This window comes from Oncorhynchus clarkii, chromosome 9, assembly GCF_045791955.1.
Source record: "Oncorhynchus clarkii lewisi isolate Uvic-CL-2024 chromosome 9, UVic_Ocla_1.0, whole genome shotgun sequence".
NCBI classification, from domain to species: Eukaryota; Metazoa; Chordata; class Actinopteri; order Salmoniformes; family Salmonidae; genus Oncorhynchus; species Oncorhynchus clarkii.
In genome coordinates, this window is record NC_092155.1 from 79,957,180 (window position 1) to 79,976,057 (window position 18,878).

Consider the following 18,878-nt stretch of genomic DNA (forward strand, 5'->3'; position numbering starts at 1 on the left):
TCCACCCAGTACCCTGCCCTGAAACTTAAACACTCTTACTATCCAGCTTCCACCCAGTACCCTGCCCTGAACCTTAGTCACTGTCACTATCCAGCCTCCACCCAGTACCCTGTCCTGAACATTAGTCACTGTCACTATCCAGCCTCTACAAAGTACTCTGTCCTGAACCTTAGTCACTGTCACTATCCAGCCTCCAACCAGTACCCTGTCCTGAACATTAGTTACCATTATCCAGCCTCTACCCAGTACCCTGTCCTGAACCTTAGTCACTGTCACTATCCAGCCTCTACAAAGTACTCTGTCCTGAACCTTAGTCACTGTTGCTATCCAGCCTCCACCCAGTACCCTGTCCTGAACATTAGTCACTGTCACTATCCAGCCTCTACAAAGTACTCTGTCCTGAACCTTAGTTACTGTTGCTATCCAGCCTCCACCCAGTACCCTGCCCTGAACCTTAGTCACTGTCACTATCCAGCCTCCACCCAGTACCCTGCCCTGAACCTTAGTCACTGTCACTATCCAGGCTCCACCCAGTACCCTGTCCTGAACCTTAGTCACTGTTACTAGCCAGCCTCCACCCAGTACCCTGCCCTGAACATTAGTTACCACTATCCAGCCTCCACCCAGTACCCTGCACTGAACATTAGTCACTGTCACTATCCAGCCTCCACCGCGTACCCTGCCCTGAACCTTAGACACTGTTACTAGCCTCCCCCAGTATCCTGCCCTGAACCTTAGTTACTGTCACTATCCAGCCTCCACCCAGTACCTTGCCCTGAACCTTAGTCACTGTCACTATCCGTGCTCCAACCAGTACCCTGCCCTGAACCTTAGTTACCACTATCCAGCCTCCACCCAGTACCCTGCCCTGAAACTTAGTTACCACTAGCCTGCCTCCATCCAGTACCCTGCCCTGAACCTTAGTTACTGTCACTATCCAGCCTCCACCCAGTACGCTGCCCTAAACCTTAGTTACCACTAGCCAGCCTCCACTCAGTAACCTGCCCCGAACATTAGTCACAGTTACTAGCTTTCCTACACTCAGTACCCTGCCCTGAACCTTAGTCACCACTTGCCGGCACCAACCCAGTACCCTGCCCTGAACCTTAGTTTCTGTTTCTAGCTACCCTCCAACCAGTACCCTGCCCTGAAACTTAGCCACTGTTACTATCCGGCCTCCACCCAGTACCCTGCCCTGAACCTTAAACACTCTTACTATCCAGCCTTCACCCAGTACCCTGCCCTGAACCTTAGTCACTGTCACTATCCAGCCTCCACCCAGTACCCTGCCCTGAACCTTAGTAACTGTTACTATCCAGCCTCCACCCAGCACCCTGCCCTGAACCTTAGTAACTGTTACTATCCAGCCTCTACCCAGCACCCTGCCCTGAACCTTAGTAAATGTTACAAGCCGGCCTCCACCCAGCACCCTGCCCTGAACCTTAGTCACTGTTACTAGTCGGCCTCCACCCAGTACCCTGCCCTGAACATTAGTTGCCACTATCCAGCCTCCACTCAGTATCCTGCCCTGAACGTTAGTAACTGTTAGTATACATCCTCCACCCAGCACCCTGCCCTGAACCTTAGTCACTGTTACTATCCAGCCTCCACCCAGTACCCTGCCCTGAACCTTAGTCACTGTTTCTATCCAGCCTCCACCCAGCACCCTGCCCTGAACCTTAACCACTGTTACTATCCAGCCTCCACCCAGTACCCTGCCCTGAACCTTAGTCACTGTTACTATCCAGCCTCCAACCAGTACCCTGCCCTGAAACTTAGTCACTGTTTCTATCCACCCTCCACCCAGTACCTTGCCCTGAACATTAGTTACTATCACTATCCGTGCTCCACCCAGTACCCTGCTCTAATACTTAGTCACTGTCACTATCCGTACTCCAACCAGTACCCTGCCCTGAACCTTAGTTACCACTATCCGTGCTCCAACAAGTACCCTGCCCTGAACCTTAGTTACCACTATCCAGCCTCCACCCAGTACCCTGCCCTGAACCTTAGTTACCAATAGCCAGCCTCCACCCAGTACCCTGCCCTGAACCTTAGTTACCACTAGCCAGCCTCCACCCAGTACCCTGCCCTGAAACTTATTTACCACTAGCCTGCATACACCCAGTACCCTGCCCTGAACCTTAGCTACCACTAGCCAGCCTCCACCCAGTACCCTGCCCTGAACCTTAATTACCACTAGCCAGCCTCCACCCAGTAGCCTGCCCTAAACCTTAATTACCACTAGCCAGCCTCCATTCAGTACCCTGCCCCGAACATTAGTCATAGTTACTAGCTTTCCTCCACTCAGTACCCTGCCCTGAACCTTAGTCACCACTTGCCGGCATCAACCCAGCACCCTGCCCTGAACCTTAGTAACTGTTACTATCCAGCCTCCACCCAGCACCCTGCCCTGAACCTTAGTAACTGTTACTATCCAGCCTCCACCCAGCACCCTGCCCTGAACCTTAGTCACTGTTACTATACAGCCTCCACCCAGTACCCTGCCCTGAACCTTAGTCACTGTTTCTAGCTACCCTCCACCCAGTACCCTGCCCTGAACCTTAGTCACTGTTACTAGTCGGCCTCCACCCAGTACCCTGCCCTGAAACTTAGTCACTGTCACTAGTCGGCCTCCACCCAGCTACCCTGCCCTGAACCTTAATCACTGTTACTAGTCGGCCTCCACCCAGTACCCTGCCCTGAAACTTAGTCACTGTTACTATCCAGCCTCCACTCAGTACCCTGCCCTGAACCTTAGTCACTGTTACTAGTCGACCTCCACTCAGTACCCTGCCCTGAACCTTAGTCACTGTTACTATCCAGCCTCCACTCAGTACCCTGCCCTGAACCTTAGTCACTGCTACTAGTCGACCTCCACTCTGTACCCTGCCCTGAACCTTAGTAATTGTTACTATCCAGCCTCTACCCAGTACCCTGCCCTGAACCTTAGTCACTGTTACTATCCAGCCTCCACTCAGTACCCTGCCCTGAACCTTAGTCACTGTTACTAGTCGGCCTCCACCCAGTACCCTGCCCTGAACATTAGTTGCCACTATCCAGCCTCCACTCAGTATCCTGCCCTGAACCTTAGTAACTGTTACTATACAGCCTCCACCCAGCACCCTGCCCTGAACCTTAGTCACTGTTACTATCCAGCCTCCACCCAGTACCCTGCCCTGAACCTTAGTCACTGTTACAATCCAGCCTCCACCCAGCACCCTCCCCTGAACCTTAACCACTGTTTCTATCCAGCCTCCACCCAGTACCCTGCCCTGAACCTTAGTCACTGTTACTAGTCGGCCTCCACCCAGTGCCCTGCCCTGAAACTTAGTCACTGTCACTAGTCGGCCTCCACCCAGTACCCTGCCCTGAACCTTAGTAACAGTTTCTAGCTACCCTCCACCCAGTACCCTGCCCTGAACCTTAGTCACTGTTTCTAGCTACCCTCCACCCAGTACCCTGCCCTGAACCTTAGTCACTGTTTCTAGCTACCCCCCACCCAGCACCCTGCCCTGAACCTTAGTCACTGTTACTAGTCGACCTCCACTCAGTACCCTGCCCTGAACCTTAGTCACTGTTACTAGTCGGTCTCCACCCAGCACCCTGCCCTTTACCTTAGTCACTGTTACTATCCAGCCTCCACCCAGTACCCTGCCCTGATCCTTAGTCACTGTTACTAGTCGGCCTCCACCCAGTACCCTGCCCTGAACCTTAGTCACTGTTACTAGTCGGCCTCCACCCAGCACCTTGCCCTGAACCTTAGTCACTGTTACTATCCAGGCTCCACCCAGGACCCTGCCCTGAACCTTAGTCAATGTTTCTAGCTACCCTCCACCCAGCACCCTGCCCTGAACCTTAGTCACTGTTACTAGTCGGCCTCCACCCAGCACCCTGCCCTGAACCTTAGTCACTGTTTCTAGCTATCTTCCACCCAGTACCATGCCCTGAACCTTAGTCACTGTTTCTAGCTACCCTCCACCCAGTACCCTGCCCTGAACCTTAGTCACTGTTTCTAGCTACCCTCCACCCAGCACCCTGCCCTGAACCTTAGTCACTGTCACTATCCAGCCTCCACCCAGTACCCTGCCCTGAACCTTAGTTACTGTTTCTAGTCGGCCTCCACCCATCACCCTACCCTGAACCTTAGTCACTTTTACTAGCTACCCTCCACCCAGCACCCTGCCCTGAACCTTAGTCACTGTTACTAGTCGGCCTCCACACAGCACCCTGCCCTGAACCTTAGTTACTGTTTCTAGTCGGCCTCCACCCAGCACCCTGCCCTGAACCTTAGTCACTGTTTCTAGTCGGCCTCCACCCAGCACCATAACCTGAACCTTAGTCACTGTTTCTAGTCGGCCTCCACCCAGCACCCTGCCCTGAACCTTAGCCACTGTTACTATCCAGCCTCCACCCAGTACCCTGCCCTGACCCTTAGTCACTGTTACTATCCAGCCTCCAACCAGTACCCTGCCCTGAACCGTAGTCACTGTTTCTAGCTACCCTCCACTCAGTACCCTGCCCTGAACCTTAGTCACTGTTACTAGTCGGTCTCCACCCAGTACCCTGCCCTGAAACTTAGTCACTGTCACTAGTCGGCCTCCACCCAGCACCCTGCCCTGAACCTTAGTCACTGTTTCTAGTCGGCCTCCACCCAGCACCCTGCCCTGAACCTTAGTCACTGTTTCTAGTCGGCCTCCACCCAGCACCCTGCCCTGAACCTTAGTCACTGTCTCTAGTCGGCCTCCACCCAGCACCCTGCCCTGAACGTTAGTAACTGTTACTATACATCCTCCACCCAGCACCCTGCCCTGAACCTTAGTCACTGTTACTATCCAGCCTCCACCCAGTACCCTGCCCTGAACCTTAGTCACTGTTTCTAGCTACCCTCCACCCAGTACCCTGCCCTGAACCTTAGTCACTGTTTCTAGCTACCCTCCACCCAGCACCCTGCCCTGAACCTTAGTCACTGTTACTAGTCGACCTCCACTCAGTACCCTGCCCTGAACCTTAGTCACTGTTACTAGTCGGTCTCCACCCAGCACCCTGCCCTTTACCTTAGTCACTGTTACTATCCAGCCTCCACCCAGTACCCTGCCCTGATCCTTAGTCACTGTTACTAGTCGGCCTCCACCCAGTACCCTGCCCTGAACCTTAGTCACTGTTACTAGTCGGCCTCCACCCAGCACCTTGCCCTGAACCTTAGTCACTGTTACTATCCAGGCTCCACCCAGGACCCTGCCCTGAACCTTAGTCAATGTTTCTAGCTACCCTCCACCCAGCACCCTGCCCTGAACCTTAGTCACTGTTACTAGTCGGCCTCCACCCAGCACCCTGCCCTGAACCTTAGTCACTGTTTCTAGCTATCTTCCACCCAGTACCATGCCCTGAACCTTAGTCACTGTTTCTAGCTACCCTCCACCCAGAACCCTGCCCTGAACCTTAGTCACTGTTTCTAGCTACCCTCCACCCAGCACCCTGCCCTGAACCTTAGTCACTGTCACTATCCAGCCTCCACCCAGTACCCTGCCCTGAACCTTAGCTACTGTTTCTAGTCGGCCTCCACCCATCACCCTACCCTGAACCTTAGTCACTTTTACTAGCTACCCTCCACCCAGCACCCTGCCCTTTACCTTAGTCACTGTTACTAGTCGGCCTCCACACAGCACCCTGCCCTGAACCTTAGTTACTGTTTCTAGTCGGCCTCCACCCAGCACCCTGCCCTGAACCTTAGTCACTGTTTCTAGTCGGCCTCCACCCAGCACCATAACCTGAACCTTAGTCACTGTTTCTAGTCGGCCTCCACCCAGCACCCTGCCCTGAACCTTAGCCACTGTTACTATCCAGCCTCCACCCAGTACCCTGCCCTGACCCTTAGTCACTGTTACTATCCAGCCTCCAACCATTACCCTGCCCTGAACCGTAGTCACTGTTTCTAGCTACCCTCCACTCAGTACCCTGCCCTGAACCTTAGTCACTGTTACTAGTCGGTCTCCACCCAGTACCCTGCCCTGAAACTTAGTCACTGTCACTAGTCGGCCTCCACCCAGCACCCTGCCCTGAACCTTAGTCACTGTTTCTAGTCGGCCTCCACCCAGCACCCTGCCCTGAACCTTAGTCACTGTTTCTAGTCGGCCTCCACCCAGCACCCTGCCCTGACCCTTAGTCACTGTCTCTAGTCGGCCTCCACCCAGCACCCTGCCCTGAACGTTAGTAACTGTTACTATACATCCTCCACCCAGCACCCTGCCCCTTAGTCACTGTTACTATCCAGAACCTTAGTCACTGTTACTATCCAGCCTCCACCCAGTACCCTGCCCTGAACCTTAGTCACTGTTTCTATCCAGCCTCCACCCAGCACCCTGCCCTGAACCTTAACCACTGTTACTATCCTCCACCCAGCTACCCTGCCCTGAACCTTAGTCACTGTTACTATCCAGCCTCCAACCAGTACCCTGCCCTGAAACTTAGTCACTGTTTCTATCCACCCTCCACCCAGTACCTTGCCCTGAACATTAGTTACTATCACTATCCGTGCTCCACCCAGTACCCTGCTCTAATACTTAGTCACTGTCACTATCCGTACTCCAACCAGTATGCCCTGAACCTTAGTTACCACTATCCGTGCTCCAACAAGTACCCTGCCCTGAACCTTAGTTACCACTATCCAGCCTCCACCCAGTACCCTGCCCTGAACCTTAGTTACCAATAGCCAGCCTCCACCCAGTACCCTGCCCTGAACCTTAGTTACCACTAGCCAGCCTCCACCCAGTACCCTGCCCTGAAACTTATTTACCACTAGCCTGCATACACCCAGTACCCTGCCCTGAACCTTAGCTACCACTAGCCAGCCTCCACCCAGTACCCTGCCCTGAACCTTAATTACCACTAGCCAGCCTCCACCCAGTAGCCTGCCCTAAACCTTAATTACCACTAGCCAGCCTCCATTCAGTACCCTGCCCCGAACATTAGTCATAGTTACTAGCTTTCCTCCACTCAGTACCCTGCCCTGAACCTTAGTCACCACTTGCCGGCATCAACCCAGCACCCTGCCCTGAACCTTAGTGACTGTTACTATCCAGCCTCCACCCAGCACCCTGCCCTGAACCTTAGTAACTGTTACTATCCAGCCTCCACCCAGCACCCTGCCCTGAACCTTAGTCACTGTTACTATACAGCCTCCACCCAGTACCCTGCCCTGAACCTTAGTCACTGTATCTAGCTACCCTCCACCCAGTACCCTGCCCTGAACCTTAGTCACTGTTACTAGTCGGCCTCCACCCAGTACCCTGCCCTGAAACTTAGTCACTGTCACTAGTCGGCCTCCACCCAGCTACCCTGCCCTGAACCTTAATCACTGTTACTAGTCGGCCTCCACCCAGTACCCTGCCCTGAAACTTAGTCACTGTTACTATCCAGCCTCCACTCAGTACCCTGCCCTGAACCTTAGTCACTGTTACTAGTCGACCTCCACTCAGTACCCTGCCCTGAACCTTAGTCACTGTTACTATCCAGCCTCCACTCAGTACTCCTGCCCTGAACCTTAGTCACTGCTACTAGTCGACCTCCACTCTGTACCCTGCCCTGAACCTTAGTAACTGTTACTATCCAGCCTCTACCCAGTACCCTGCCCTGAACCTTAGTCACTGTTACTATCCAGCCTCCACTAAGTACCCTGCCATGAACCTTAGTCACTGTTACTAGTCGGCCTCCACCCAGTACCCTGCCCTGAACATTAGTTGCCACTATCCAGCCTCCACTCAGTATCCTGCCCTGAACCTTAGTAACTGTTACTATACAGCCTCCACCCAGCACCCTGCCCTGAACCTTAGTCACTGTTACTATCCAGCCTCCACCCAGTACCCTGCCCTGAACCTTAGTCACTGTTACAATCCAGCCTCCACCCAGCACCCTCCCCTGAACCTTAACCACTGTTTCTATCCAGCCTCCACCCAGTACCCTGCCCTGAACCTTAGTCACTGTTACTAGTCGGCCTCCACCCAGTGCCCTGCCCTGAAACTTAGTCACTGTCACTAGTCGGCCTCCACCCAGTACCCTGCCCTGAACCTTAGTAACAGTTTCTAGCTACCCTCCACCCAGTACCCTGCCCTGAACCTTAGTCACTGTTTCTAGCTACCCTCCACCCAGTACCCTGCCCTGAACCTTAGTCACTGTTTCTAGCTACCCTCCACCCAGCACCCTGCCCTGAACCTTAGTCACTGTTACTAGTCGACCTCCACTCAGTACCCTGCCCTGAACCTTAGTCACTGTTACTAGTCGGCCTCCACCCAGCACCTTGCCCTGAACCTTAGTCACTGTTACTATCCAGCCTCCACCCAGGACCCTGCCCTGAACCTTAGTCAATGTTTCTAGCTACCCTCCACCCAGCACCCTGCCCTGAACCTTAGTCACTGTTACTAGTCGGCCTCCACCCAGCACCCTGCCCTGAACCTTAGTCACTGTTTCTAGCTATCTTCCACCCAGTACCCTGCCCTGAACCTTAGTCATTGTTTCTAGCTACCCTCCACCCAGTACCCTGCCCTGAACCTTAGTCATTGTTTCTAGCTACCCTCCACCCAGCACCCTGCCCTGAACCTTAGTCACTGTCACTATCCAGCCTCCACCCAGTACCCTGCCCTGAACCTTAGTTACTGTTTCTAGTCGGCCTCCACCCATCACCCTACCCTGAACCTTAGTCACTTTTACTAGCTACCCTCCACCCAGCACCCTGCCCTGAACCTTAGTCACTGTTACTAGTCGGCCTCCACACAGCACCCTGCCCTGTACCTTAGTTACTGTTTCTATTCGGCCTCCACCCAGCACCCTGCCCTGAACCTTAGTCACTGTTTCTAGTCGGCCTCCACCCAGCACCATAACCTGAACCTTAGTCACTGTTTCTAGTCGGCCTCCACCCAGCACCCTGCCCTGAACCTTAGCCACTGTTACTATCCAGCCTCCACCCAGCACCCTACCCTGCCCTGACCCTTAGTCACCGTTACTATCCAGCCTCCAACCAGTACCCTGCCCTGAACCGTAGTCACTGTTTCTAGCTACCCTCCACCCAGTACCCTGCCCTGAACCTTAGTCACTGTTACTAGTCGGTCTCCACCCAGTACCCTGCCCTGAACCTTAGTCACTGTTTCTAGTCGGCCTCCACCCAGCACCATGCCCTGAACCTTAGTCACTGTTTCTAGTCGGCCTCCACCCAGCACCCTGCCCTGAACCTTAGTCACTGTCTCTAGTCGGCCTCCACCCAGCACCCTGCCCTGAACCTTAGTCACTGTTTCTAGTCGGCCTCCACCCAGTACCCTGCCCTGAACCTTAGTCACTGTTTCTTGTCGGCCTCCACCCAGCACCCTGCCCTGAACCTTAGTCACTGTTTCTAGTCGGCCTCCACCCAGCACCCTACCCTGAACCTTAGTCACTGTTACTAGTCGGCCTCCACCCAGCACCCTGCCCTGAACCTTAGTCACTGTTTCTAGTCGGCCTCCACCCAGCACCCTGCCCTGAACCTCAGTCACTGTTACTATTCGGCCTCCTCCCAGCACCCTGCCCTGAACCTTAGTCACGGTTACTAGTCGGCCTCCACCCAGCACCCTGCCCTGAACCTTAGTCACTGTTTCTAGTCGGCCTCCACCCAGCACCCTACCCTGAACCTTAGTCACTGTTACTATACAGCCTCCACCCAGTAACCTGCCCTGAACCTTAGTCACTGTTACTATCCAGCCTCCACCCAGCACCCTGCCCTGAACCTTAGTCACTGTTTCTAGCTACCCTCCACACAGCACCCTGCCCTGAACCTTAGTCACTGTTACTAGTCGGCCTCCACCCAGCACCCTGCCCTGAACCTTAATCACTGTTTCTTGTCGGCCTCCACCCAGTACCCTGCCCTCAACCTTAGTCACTGTTTCTAGCTACCCTCCACCCAGCACCCTGCCCTTTACCTTAGTCACTGTTTCTAGTCGGCCTCCACCCAGTACCCTGCCCTGAACCTTAGTCACTGTTACTAGCACCCTGCCCTGACCTTAGTCACTGTTACCGCCCAGCACCCTGCCCTGAACCTTAGAGCCTGCTGCCCTGTGTACATGGATCTGTTGAACACTTGTCACTTTATTAATGTTTTTGTACTGTTTTACACAATATATATATACTGTATTCTAGTCATGGTTCCTCCTATTTAACTACTGCTGTCCACTTCCTATGTATATCCTGTATTCTAGTTCATCCTATATAACTACTGTTGTCCACTTCATATGTATATACTGTATTCTAGTCATGGTTCATCCTATATAACTACTGCTGTCCACTTCATATGTATATACTGTATTCTAGTTCATCCTGTATAACTACTGCTGTCCACTTCATATGTATATACTGTATTCTAGTTCATCCTATATAACTACTTCTGTCCACTTCATATATATATACTGTCTTCTAGTTATGGTTTATCCTATATAACTACTGCTGTCCACTTCATATGTATATACTGTATTCTAGTCATGGTTCATCCTATATAGGTACTGCTGTCCACTTCATATGTATATACTGTATTCTAGTCATGGTTCATCCTAAATAACTACTGCTGTCCACTTCATATGTATATACTGTATTCTAGTCATGGTTCATCCTATATAACTACTGTCTATACTGTCAATACACACAATCCTATATAACTATTGTCTATACTGTCTATACACACCATCCTATATAACTACTGTCTATACACACCATCCTTTGTAACTACTGTCTATACTGTCTATACACATCATCCTTTGTAACTATTGTCTATACTGTCTATACACATCATCCTGTTTAACTACTGTCTACACTGTCTATACACACCATCCTATATAACTACTGTCTATACTGTCTATACACACCATCCTATATAACTACTGTCTATACACACCATCCTATATAACTACTGTCTATACTCCTATATAACTACTGTCTATACACACCATCCTATATAACTACTGTCTATACACACCATACTGTCTATACTGTCTATACACACCATCCATTGTAACTACTGTCTATACACAACATCCTATAAAACTACTGTCTATACACACCATCCTACATAACTACTGTCTATACTGTCTATACACACCATCCTGTATAACTACTGTCTATACACAATATCCTATATAACTACTGTCTATACACACCATCCTGTATAACTACTGTCTATACTGTCTATACACACCATCCTATATAACTACTGTCTATACACACACCATCCTATATAACTACTGTCTATACACACCATCCAATATAACTACTGTCTATACTGTCTATACACACCATCCTATATAACTACTGTCTATACACTCCATCCTATATAACTACTGTCTATACACACCATCCTGTTTAACTACTGTCTATACTGTCTATACACACCATGCTATATAACTACTGTCTATACACACCATCCTATATAACTACTGTCTATACACAACATCCTATTAAACTATTGTCTATACACACCATCCTACATAACTACTGTCTATACTGTCTATACACACCATCCTGTATAACTACTGTCTATACACAATATCCTATATAACTACTGTCTATACACACCATCCTGTATAACTACTGTCTATACACACCATCCTATATAACTACTGTCTATACACACACCATCCTATATAACTACTGTCTATACACACGATCCAATATAACTACTGTCTATACTGTCTATACACACCATCCTATATAACTACTGTCTATACACGCCATCCTATATAACTACTGTCTATACACACCATCCTGTTTAACTACTGTCTATACTGTCTATACACACCATGCTATATAACTACTGTCTATACACACCATCCTATATAACTACTGTCTATACACACCATCCTATTATAACTATTGTCTATACACACCATCCTGTTTAACTACTGTCTATACTGTCTATACACACCATCCTATATAACTACTGTCTATACTGTCTATACACACCATCCTATATAACTACTGTCTATACTGTCTATACACACCATCCTATATAACTACTGTCTATACTGTCTATACACACCATCCTATATAACTACTGTCTATACTGTCTATACTCACCATCCTATAAAACTACTGTCTATACACACCATCCTATATAACTACTGTCTATACACACCATCCTATATAACTACTGTCTATACACACCATCCTATATGACTACTGTCTATACACACCATCCTATATAACTACTGTCTATTCTGTCTATACACACCATCCTATATAACTACTGTCTATACTGTCTATACACACCATCCTATATAACTACTGTCTATACACACCATCCTATAAAACTACTGTCTATACACACCATCCTATATGACTACTGTCTATACACACCATCCTATATGACTACTGTCTATACACACCATTCTATATAACTACTGTCTATACTGTCTATACACACCATCCTATATAACTACTGTCTATACACATCCATAAAACTACTATCTATACACACCATCCTATATAACTACTGTCTATACTGTCTATACACACCATCCTATATAACTACTGTCTATACACACCATCCTATATAACTACTGTCTATACACACCATCCTGTTTAACTACTGTCTATACTGTCTATACACACCATCCTATGTAACTACTGTCTATACACACCATCCTATATGACTACTGTCTATACACACCATCCTATATAACTGCTGTCTATACACACCATCCTATATAACTACTGTCTATACACACCATCCTATATGACTACTGTCTATACACACCATCCTATATAACTACTGTCTATACACACCATCCTATATAACTACTGTCTATACACACCATTCTATATAACTACTGTCTATACTGTCTATACACACCATCCTACATAACTACTGTCAATACTGTCTATACACACCATCCTATATAACTACTGTCTATACACACCATCCTGTTTAACTACTGCCCATACTGTCTATGCACACCATTATATATATTTATATTCTGGACTTTGACATTGCTCCTTCTGATATTTCTTAATGTATTTATTTAATCTGTTTTGAATATGTGTGTATTGTTAGGTATTACAGCACTGTTGGAGGTAGGAACATTTCACTGCACCTGATATAACATCTGCTAATCTGCGTACCAATAAACTTCACTTTGATTTCAGAAGTTCCTCAAAGGGAAGAACATTCAGTGTAGCTCCTTACTGATCATATTCACACACACTGATCACACACTGATCACACACTGATCACACACACACACTAATCACACACTGATCACACACTGATCACACACACACACTGATCACACACTGATCACACACACACACACACTGATCACACACTGATCACACACACCGATCACACACACACACTGATCACAAACACACACACACACTGATCACACACACTGATCACACACACTGATCACACACACACTGATCACACACACACACTGATCACACACACACACTGATCACACAAACTGATCACATACACACACTGATCACACACTGATCACACACTGATCACACACACACACTGATCACAAACCCACACTGATCACAAACACACACTGATCACACGCACTGATCACACACACTGATCACACACTGATCACACACACACACTGATCATATTCACACACACTGATCACATACACACACTGATCACACACACACACTGATCACACACACACCGATCACACACACTGATCACATACACACACTGATCACACACACACACTGATCACAAACACACACTGATCACAAACACACACTGATCACACACACTGATCACACACTGTTCACACACTGATCACACACTGATCACACACACACACTGATCATATTCACACACACTGATCACATACACACACTGATCACACACACACGCTGATCACACACACACACTGATCACACACACTGATCACATACACACACTGATCACACACTGATCACACACACACACTGATCACACACACACTGATCACACACTGATCATACACACACACTGATCACACACACACTGATCACACACTGATCACACACACACACACACACTGATCACACACACACACACACTGATCACACACTGATCACACACACACACTGATCACACACACACACTGATCACACACACACACACTGATCACACACACACACACTGAACACACACACACACTGATCAAAAAAATACACTGATCACACACACTGATCACACACACACACACTGATCACACACTGATCACACACACACACTGATCACACACTGATCACACACTGATCACACACACACACTGATCACACACACACACTGATCACACACACACACACTGATCACACACACACACTGATCAAAAAAATACACTGATCACACACACTGATCACACACACACACACTGATCACACACACACACGCTGATCACACACACACACACTGATCACACACACATGATCTATAACACCATCCTTTACATTTAAAATATATATATATATAATATAGATAACAATAGATGTTTCTGATTAGATGAATGCTGTTCTTCTGCTGTTCTGCTGCTGTTCTGCTGCTGTTCTCCTGCTGTTCTCCTGCTGTTCTGCTGCTGTTCTCCTGCTGTTCTGCTGCTGTTCTCCTGCTGTTCTGCTGCTGTTCTCCTGCTGTTCTCCTGCTGTTCTCAATGCTATTCTGCTGCTGTTCTCCTGCTGTTCTGCTGCTGTTCTCCTGCTGTTCTGCTGCTGTTCTCCTGCTGTTCTGCTGCTGTTCTCCTGCTGTTCTGCTGCTGTTCTCCTGCTGTTCTGCTGCTGTTCTCCTGCTGTTCTGCTGCTGTTCTCCTGCTGTTCTGCTGCTGTTCTCCTGCTGTTCTGCTGCTGTTCTCCTGCTGTTCTCCTGCTGTTCTCCTGCTGTTCTGCTGCTGTTCTCCTGCTGTTCTGCTGCTGTTCTCCTGCTGTTCTGCTGCTGTTCTCCTGCTGTTCTCCTGCTGTTCTCCTGCTGTTCTGCTGCTGTTCTGCTGCTGTTCTCCTGCTGTTCTGCTGCTGTTCTCCTGCTTGTTCTCCTGCTGTTCTCCTGCTGTTCAGTAGCTGTTCTGCTGCTGTTCTCCTGCTGTTCAGTAGCTGTTCTCCTGCTTGTTCTCCTGCTGTTCTCCTGCTGTTCTCCTGCTGTTCTCCTGCTGTTCTCCTGCTGTTCTGCTGCTGTTCTCCTGCTGTTCTGCTGCTGTTCTCCCGCTGTTCAGTAGCTGTTCTGCTGCTGTTCTCCTGCTGTTCAGTAGCTGTTCTCCTGCTTGTTCTCCTGCTGTTCTCCTGCTGTTCTCCTGCTGTTCAGTAGCTGTTCTCCTGCTGTTCTGCTGCTGTTCTGCTGCTGTTCCACTGCTGTTCTCCTGCTGTTCCACTTCTGCTCTGCTGCTGTTCTGCTGCTGTTCTCCTGCTGTTCTATAGCAGTGTACTAAACACCCAAAGGGAAGGAATTGAATACTATAGAAGCAATGCTTTTATTATGTGGACTAGAATCCGATCAGGAGAGAACTACTGTATGAGATTTAGCATAACGTAGAGGACACACACACACACACACACACACACACACACACACACACACACACAGCCGAGATCGGAGACGGAACACGGCTTCCGCAGGATGCCTCCAATATTGCCCGCCGTGAAGCAGTCTCCTTGGCAACGGTCGGTCGTTTCCTGGGTAACCCCAGCTACAGTTGCCATGGCACTACTGTTTCCTGGGTAACCTTCCAGATGGCCTGGGACTTGGAGGTAACCAGCCTCAACATTTTAATGTCCCCTCTCGTATGGTCTCACAGAGGGGAGACAGTTCTACACCTCTATCCATCGAGAAACAGGAGACAATAGAGGAGGACTGATAACACACAGCTTGCTGCTCACTCAAGGCTATTAGATGGCTTTCTGTGATACGGAGAAAAACAATGTAGTGACATACATTCTTGAAGCAAAAGACAGACAGCAAACTGCTGAGAGAAGAGACAAACAGAGAACTGCTGGAGAGAAGAGACGGACAGAGAACTGCTGGAGAGAAGAGACAGACAGAGAACTGCTGAGAGAAGAGACAAACAGAGAACTGCTGGAGAGAAGAGACAAACAGAGAACTGCTGGAGAGAAGAGACGGACAGAGAACTGCTGGAGAGAAGAGACAGACAGAGAACTGCTGAGAGAAGAGACAGACAGAGAACTGCTGAGAGAAGAGACGGACAGAGAACTGCTGGAGAGAAGAGACAAACAGAGAACTGCTGGAGAGAAGAGACAAACAGAGAACTGCTGGAGAGAAGAGACAGACAGAGAACTGCTGAGAGAAGAGACGGACAGAGAACTGCTGGAGAGAAGAGACAGACAGAGAACTGCTGGAGAGAAGAGACAGACAGAGAACTGCTGACTGTTTGCTGCTAACACAAGAGGTCTTTAGTGAAATGTTTACTGATTCAAATCAAACAATGTTACATGTCCTCAGCCTCTAATAAGGACTGTGTTACCAACACCCTGTTTGTTGGTATATCAGACATGTGCTCAGCCTCTAATAAGGACAGCCTCTAATAAGGACTGTGTTACCAACACCCTGTGTGTTGTTATATCAGACATGTGCTCAGCCTCTAATAAGGACTGTGTTACCAACACCCTGTTTGTTGTTATATCAGACATGTCCTCAGCCTCTAATAAGGACTGTGTTACCAACACCCTGTTTGTTGTTATATCAGACATGTCCTCAGCCTCTAATAAGGACTGTGTTACCAACACCCTGTTTGTTGTTACATCAGACATGTCCTCAGCCTCTAATAAGGACTGTGTTACCAACACCCTGTTTGTTGTTACATCAGACATGTCCTCAGCCTCTAATAAGGACTGTGTTACCAACACCCTGTTTGTTGTTACATCAGACATGGCCTCAGCCTCTAATAAGGACTGTGTTACCAACACCCTGTTTGTTGTTACATCAGACATGGCCTCAGCCTCTAATAAGGACTGTGTTACCAACACCCTGTTTGTTGTTATATCAGACATGTCCTCAGCCTCTAATAAGGACTGTGTTACCAACACCCTGTTTGTTGTTACATCAGACATGTCCTCAGCCTCTAATAAGGACTGTGTTACCAACACCCTGTTTGTTGTTATATCAGACATGTCCTCAGCCTCTAATAAGGACTGTGTTACCAACACCCTGTTTGTTGTTATATCAGACATGTCCTCAGCCTCTAATAAGGACTGTGTTACCAACACCCTGTTTGTTGTTACATCAGACATGTCCTCAGCCTCTAATAAGGACTGTGTTACCAACACCCTGTTTGTTGTTACATCAGACATGTCCTCAGCCTCTAATAAGGACTGTGTTACCAACACCCTGTTTGTTGTTACATCAGACATGTCCCCAGCCTCTAATAAGGACTGTGTTACCAACACGCTGCGTGGTGCCTCAACACCCAGACCCATTCACACCCCTCCAAGAGAGGGACAATGACAGTGACATTGAGTTGAACAAGCATTACCAAAGAATTACATCAGGTCAAACCCCAGGACATGAAGAGATGTTAGAAGACTTTCTCTCACAGAGACACAGTTGAAGCTCAAAGACAGACAGGTAGACAGACAGGCAGACAGGTAGACAGAGACAGTCAGCTAAACAGACAGACAGCGACAGGTAGAAAGAGACAGACAGGTAGACAGACAGACAGACAGGTAGACAGATAGACATGTAGACAGAGACAGACAGTCAGCTAGACAGACAGCGACAGGTAGAAAGAGACAGACAGGTAGACAGAGACAGACAGTCAGCTAAACAGACAGACAGCGACAGGTAGAAAGAGACAGACAGGTAGACAGACAGACAGACAGGTAGACAGATAGACAGGTAGACAGAGACAGACAGTCAGCTAGACAGACAGCGACAGGTAGAAAGAGACAGACAGGTAGACAGAGACAGACAGTCAGCTAGACAGACAGACAGTGACAGGTAGAAAGAGACAGACAGATAGACAGAGACAGACAGTCAGCTAGACAGACAGACAGACAGGTAGAAAGAGACAGACAGTCAGCTAGACAGAAAGACAGACAGACAGGTAGACAGAGACAGACAGTCAGCTAGACAGACAGACAGGTAGACAGGTAGACAGAGACAGACAGACATTCAGGCAGCCATCACCACCTAGTGTGATTCTCCAGACAGTATCATGATGGATGAGAGCAGCTTTCTCCTGGTTACCTTCCTGTCCTCCCAGTCCATGATGGTCATCAAGCTGCTGGTGTCGACCGTTAGATCTCATTACACCAATAGATGTGATAGTGTGTAGTAGTGTGTCTATGTGGTGGTGTGTCTATGTGATAGTGTGTAGTAGTGTGTCTATGTGGTGGTGTGTCTATGTGATAGTGTGTAGTAGTGTGTCTATGTGGTGGTGTGTCTATGTGGTGGTGTGTCTATGTGGTGGTGTGTCTATGTGATAGTGTGTAGTAGGTGTCTATGTGGTGGTGTGTCTATGTGATAGTGTGTAGTAGTGTGTCTATGTGGTGGTGTGTCTATGTGGTGGTGTGTCTATGTGGTGGTGTGTCTATGTGGTGGTGTGTCTATGTGGTGGTGTGTCTATGTGGTGGTGTGTCTATGTGATAGTGTGTAGTAGTGTGTCTATGTGGTGGTGTGTCTATGTGATGTGGTGGTGTGTAGTAGTGGTGTCTATGTGGTGGTGTGTCTATGTGATAGTGTGTAGTAGTGTGTCTAGTGGTGGTGTGTCTATGTGGTGGTGTGTCTATGTGGTGGTGTGTCTATGTGGTGGTGTGTCTATGTGATAGTGTGTATGTGGTGGTGTGTCTATGTGATAGTGTGTAGTAGTGTGTAGTAGTGTGTCTATGTGGTGGTGTGTCTATGTGATAGTGTGTAGTAGTGT